The sequence below is a fragment of the Pteropus vampyrus genome, unplaced genomic scaffold (assembly GCF_000151845.1).
Source record: "Pteropus vampyrus isolate Shadow unplaced genomic scaffold, Pvam_2.0 Scaffold124, whole genome shotgun sequence".
NCBI lineage: Eukaryota > Metazoa > Chordata > Mammalia > Chiroptera > Pteropodidae > Pteropus > Pteropus vampyrus.
In genome coordinates, this window is record NW_011888905.1 from 64,567 (window position 1) to 69,899 (window position 5,333).

The 5,333-nt window shown below is 44.7% G+C and overlaps 1 long non-coding RNA gene across 1 annotated transcript; it reads right to left on the bottom strand.

Annotated features, from left to right (window-relative positions):
• Nucleotides 1–3,031: 3,031 nt before the first annotated feature.
• LOC105296298 lies at nucleotides 3,032–4,099 on the bottom strand. The gene is made up of 2 exons (XR_896239.2): nucleotides 3,843–4,099; nucleotides 3,032–3,426 (listed from the first exon to the last, which is right to left on the bottom strand). It is a non-coding gene; the product is annotated as an uncharacterized LOC105296298 (long non-coding RNA).
• Between the last annotated feature and the right edge of the window lie 1,234 nt (nucleotides 4,100–5,333).

Here is a 5,333-nt window from a genome sequence, read left to right on the forward strand (position 1 = left end):
TGCTAATGGCCCTAATTTTAAACACTGTTCATTTTTCTTTGGAGTTTGTTTCTTGTATTATGTGAAGAGACATATGAAAGCCTTTTGCAAACCAGAAAGGATTATTTATACATATGTAACTTACTAAAATTAACAAAAGACCACTGTGCTTCCTTTTACTCTTTTCTGCTCTTTTGAGCCCAAGATTTCTCTGTACAGGACAGAATACTTTTGAGTATCTATGTTCTTGACAGTGTAAGGGATAAAGTACACACACGCACATGCACTCTTGAGCTGAGGCTCAAGTACAATTACGTTGGTGAGACCTGGACAGAAAATAACGCCGTGCCGTGATAAACAACTCATAAGTGGTAAACTGAAGGCAGTTCAGAGGGGAAGGTCACTTCTGGTCATGTGCTGCTACCACATGGACAAGGTGAGGTGTCAGTTGACAAGACTAAAAGAGTTCATCAAATTTAGTAAATAAGACAAGTTTGAAGAGGTAGGTACATTGCAGAAGGCTTCAATGCCACAGCAAGTTTAAATTTTATGCAGTGAGCACCAGGGAGCCACTCAGTTTACGGTAAAAATATATCTAAGAAACTGTCAGTATTACGTAATTTCAAATAAAATTAATTTGCTGATAGTCTTGTAGATATGACACATGTATAAAACAAAGGTGTGTTTATCAGTAAGTGAATTATTAAATGGGTTCATTTTTAGACTTAAATAGCCTAAAAGAATAGCCAAAAATATATTTTTTCAGGTGAAATTAGATCCAGTAAAATAAGCTGCTTGACATATAAGGCAGTACATAAAGTGGAACAAATTGCCACTTTTCATGCTTTTTAAATGTTTTTAAGAATTTTAGTTGTCAGCCATTCTACTTCTTTTCTCAACTGCAGCAACGCAGAATCCATTTCCTTTTCTTCTGCTTGTGTGAACAGGCAGCTGATTTATAGGGTAATTTTTCTACGTGGGTAGAAGTAGTAGTTATAACGAAAAGAGCTTTTCATGAGTAACATCCTAGATGTGTTCTTAACTTTGGTAAAGATGCATATGAGCCTGCAAAAGAGATTGTTTCTCTGCCTTCTCTTTTAGAGGAAAAAAAATAGGAGTGACAACTTACCTCACAGGGTTGTGAGGATCTGCTTATACGAACAAGTGCTGTGTAAAAGTGGTCCTTATGTTGGAATGACAACTGTTTAATAACAAAGACCATCTTTAAAACGAGTCCTGTAACTGGCAGTCTTGCTCTTACCTTGTAACATCCCAAATCATGAGTGTGGTCCCAGCTCAATTATTCATGAGAACTTTATCCACTAAGTAAACTCAATTTATCAACTTTTCTCTAATCCTTTTTATTGTCTTATTTTTCCTAATATGCCAAAATAAGGTCTGAAGAATTCAACTGATGAAACTTTTTTCCCCATCAGCTTTGTATACTTTCAAATGGAGTTGCTACTACAGAAACATTTTGGGATGACTACTTTTCCTGTGAACTTTTTTGTTGACATAACGCTTTTATTGCAAAAATATATTTTCAATTCTGCACCTACTCACTTTTCTCACTTTGTTTCTGGCCTTGGCAATCCCTCTGTATTTATATCGTCAATCTAAGACCATGGATTTTGAAAACAGCAAGAGTTCCTAGTGTCTTTTCCCAATTAATGGCTGAACACTATGACATATGCCTACCTGTTCTGTGTATTTTATTAGGAATTGGGTCACATCCAAAAGAATAAATCTACTGTACACCTTTCCAAATCCTTTTTATTGCAATTTCTAAAGTACTTTAAGATTTTCAAGGGTCTATGAAAAAAAGAAACCTAAACACTCCTAATCTCAGTTATTTGTATAAACACAATAAACCATGCCATTTAGTCCTTTATGTGAATTTTTTTGAATTTTTATTATTGATTTTATTCCTTTTCCGGCTTGTGAATTCTTAAACAGATAACACACTGCATTATTTCTAAGCTGTCAGAAAATAACTAAAGTTTTGAGTATTAATACATTAAAACTTTAATCGTTTTCTCTCCTCTGTTCTCCCAGCAGTTCTGGGAAATAGAATCTGTAGCCTTCCAGACTGCTTATAGCAGAAGGTACAGTGGCGCTGGTTTGGGGCTGGGACACAGTGGGTAAACGACCAGCTCACCAGTGTCTCCACAGCAGCTAGCAGAGTTCCTATTAAATGCGTGAGCCTAGAAATTGATTAATCCAACTTACTATTTTGCATTAAATCAAGATTCCTGGACATGTACTGCTAGAATCCAAAGCATTTACATGCCCGCATGGTGACTATAGTTAATACTGTATTACATATTTAAAAGTTGCTGAGATCTTAAAAGGCCTCACCAGAAGAAAAATTCTGTAACTACATATGGTGACAGATGTCAACTAGACTTACTGATCATTTTTCAATCTACACAAATATCGAATCATGTTGCATACCTGAAACTAATGTAGTATGTCAATTACAACTCAATAATAAAATGAACCTGCAGTCTTCCACGTTCCCTCTTTCAGAAGATGGACTCTAATGCCCCTCCTCTTAAATATACATGGACTATGTGACTGGTTTCTGACAAAGGAAATGTGGCAATAGTGATGCTATGCAATTTACAAGGCCAAGTCATGAGAATAGTTTCTTCCTCTCTCTCTCTCCTGAGGAAGACAGCCACCATGCCTGAGGACACTCCACAAGTCTGCTGAGAAGCCAGCCTTGGGGGGAACCACATGAGTGAACCATATTAAATGGATACTCCAGCCCCAGTCAAGCCTTCAAATGACAGCTCCCTCGACCAACACCTTGGCTGCAACCTAAGAGATTTCAGGCCAGAAACATTCGTTTAAAACCCATAGAAAAGGTAGTGGAAAATAAATTACCTAAATTTGGAGGTAATTTGGTCCTCATCAATAGATACACATTCTCTGAAGCTGTTTTACCTGTTAAATGGTAGTTGACATGCACCCTGCCAAGCTGTTAGGAGGGTTAGGTGAGAAGAGCAGATGTTTTACTGGTTTATTGAACAGTCTGAATCAAGCAGAATACAAACGTGAAACAGCTTTATTTATTTTCCATTTGAAGCTTTCAGCTGTACTAAAGCTGTACTGAGCTTCCCAAGAACAACAGTGAACACTCACACAGTCTATAGCATGCTTTCAGATCCAAGACCACATTTAATCCTCAGAATCACCCTCGGAGATTTGATTACGATCATTATTTCATTAGATAAAAAAATGAAGGTGAAGGGAAGATCTAAGATCCATTCGCGTGTGGGTGAGACGACGGGCCCAAGAATCCACAGATCGCCGAGAGAAGCCCTCTGCTTACACCCAGGCAGTGCATGTACACCAGGCCTGTGTGTCTCCAAAGTGTCAAGAAGTGCCAGCAGCTGAATTCTAGCTTGACCGGACCCGTGGCCAACGTCAAGAGATCGGAATCTGGGGGTTGGAGAGGAGGAAAGAAAGGATAGAGAGCCACAGAATATGCATCTTTAACAGGCTCCCCAGCGATGTGAATACACTGCAACATTTGAGAGTCAATAAATTAAGGGAAAGGGATCGGAAACCGTCACGTTCTACACTTAAAACCGGCCCACTCCACACCCCTTAACTTGCTTTTAGAACCAAACGGTGAGAAATTTCAATTTCAAAACATCCTCGACAGCGAAAACATTTCCCCAGACACCAGGCGTTTCCTACCCCGAGTCCTAATCCTAATGCATGTTACTTACCAAGGTGCCCCCACACCCTAGCAATTCTCTCACAGCCGGGACGCCTACCCTGGTCTAGGGGCGCGGGGCCGAGACCCTCCCCTCTCTGCCCCAATCTCCCGAGGCCCTTTCTCACACACCCACCCTATTCTGGGTTCCAGAGGCCGACTCACGAGCCTGGAAAAGGCGAGGAAGGAGAAGATGGACTCAAACACAGTCGGAACCTGCGCGCAGAATTGAACAATGGCCCACGGTGGTGGCGAACACATCCAAACAACCCGCGGCCGAGCAAGGTACTTCCGGCTGCTCTAGGGTTGCGCATCTCGTTTCCAAGTCCGGCCGCTCTAGGCCTCCGCACCTCGTTTCCCACCGCCGGTCGCTCTAGGGTTCCATTTCTCGTCTCTCTCCCCTCCCCCCGCCGCGACCGCTCTAGGACTCCACATCTCGCCCACCGCCGGTCGCTCTAGGGTTCCATTTCTCGTCTCTCGCTCCCCCGCCGCCCCGCGCCGCGACCGCTCTAGGACTCCACATCTCTTCCACCGCCGGCCGCTCTAGGGCTTTGCGTCTCCTGTCCCACGTCCGGCCACTCTAGGACTTCGCTATTTCGTGTCCCACCGCCATTTCTTCTAGCGTTTTGCCTCTCGTTTCCTACCGCACGCCGCTCTAGGACTACATATCTTTTTCTACGACCGATTGCTTTAGGGTCTGGCCGCGTTTCCTTTAGCATTCCGCGCCTCATCCCACGTCCGGCCGTTCAAGGACTTTTTTATCTTGTTTCCCATTGCTGGTCTCTCTAGGGTTCCACTTCTCGTTCCCCCTACCCCGGCCGCTCTAGCGCTCCAAGTCTCGTTTACCATCGTTGCCCGCTCTAGCATTCCGCATCTCGTGTCCTATCGCCGGCCGCTCTAGGATTCCACATCTCGTTTTCCAGCGGCCGTTCTAGGATTCCGCGTCTCGTTTCCCACTGGCGTTGCCTCTGACGTTTCGCGTCTCGTTTTCCATCGCCGGTCGCTCTAGCGTTTTGCGTCTCATTCTCCCTACCCCGGCCGCTCTAGGACTCCGTGCCTCGTCTCCCACTGCCGTTCCCTCTAACGTTTCGAGTTTCTCGTCGCCGGTCGCTCTAGGAGTCCGCGTCTCGTTTCCTATGTCAGGCCGTTCTAGGACTCGGCATCTCGTTTCCCATCGCCGGCCGCTGTAGCGTTTTGCGTCTCATTCCCCCTACTCCGGCCGCTCTAGGACTCCGCGCCTCGTCTCCCACTGTCGTTCCTTCTAACGTTTCGCGTTTCCTATTGCCGGTCGCTCTAGGATTCCGCGTCTCGTTTCCCATGTCAGGCCGTTCTAGGACTCCGCATCTCGTTTCCCGTCGCCTGTCGCTCTAGGGTTCCATGTCTCGTTCCCCTCCCCATCCCCACCACCCATCCCCTGCCGCTCTAGCATTCGGCACGTCGTCGCCTACCGCCGTCCGCTCTAGTTCTCCGCATCTCGTTTCCCACCGTCTGCGCTCACCTCACCTGGAGTAAACTCCCATTTCTTTGGCATCCAGTTCTTTTTCGAAGTGAATCACATAATCAGAATTTTAAACGTGTGTGAGACCCGTACAGATTTTAAACTGAAAACACAGGTGAAGCATAGACC